Genomic DNA, 893 nt, shown 5'->3' with positions numbered 1-893 from the left:
ATATATATATATGTATATATATGCGCACGCACGCCACATACGCACACAAATACGTAAGCTCGTACATATTTAGAATTGGGTTATAATAAAAAAATTGCAAAATCAGACATAATTTTTCTTTCAAATTGCTCTACGTGCTGGAGAAAATATTGTTCACAAATACATCGCTCACAAAAGATGCATTCTCGCCATCATTCAACTCACCTTTCGAATCCACTTTGGAATCTTTCAACAGTGCATTGGTGTTCCCACTTCTCAAAGCTGCTATTGCCTTACTATCTTACCAATTCTTTGTCCTCGGAGAGTGCTGTTTTTTGCATCGATGAAATTCATATCTAGAAGCACTGGATCTGAGCTGTTCAGAGGATGGGGCTCCTTTCACCAGCCAGATGTGTCAAGAGGTCAATGACTGCATGCTACTTTCTGCGTGGAACCTATTATTTGTCTGCAACAAAAAGAACAGAAAGAAGAATTAATACAGAAAAAGTCTTACTCTACATGTAGATTTTCGATAGCCTGTGTCAGTAAATAGTGGAGGCGCGTGGCTTAGTGGCCAGGGTGTCATCATCATGATGCTAAGATTGTGGTTTCGATTCCTGGACCGGGTGACGCGTTGTGTTCTTGAGCAAAATACTTCATTTCACGTTGCTCCAGTCCACTCAGCTGGCAAAAATGACTAACACTGCGATGGACTGGCGTCCCGTCCAGCAGGGGAACACATACGCCACTGAAACCGGGAAACCGGGCCCATTAGCCTGGCTAGGCTTTAAAAGGGCGCAAAAAAATTGTCAATTAATAATATGTCATACCCACCACGTTAGCATTTCTTTTGATACACTATTCATGTCTGTGTGTATTTAAGAGAACGAGTGTGATAGTATATATATATATAT

This window comes from Octopus bimaculoides, chromosome 3 (genome assembly GCF_001194135.2).
Source record: "Octopus bimaculoides isolate UCB-OBI-ISO-001 chromosome 3, ASM119413v2, whole genome shotgun sequence".
Classification (NCBI taxonomy): domain Eukaryota; kingdom Metazoa; phylum Mollusca; class Cephalopoda; order Octopoda; family Octopodidae; genus Octopus; species Octopus bimaculoides.
The sequence above is the reverse complement of the archived record's forward strand: the minus strand, read 5'-3'. Positions refer to the sequence as shown.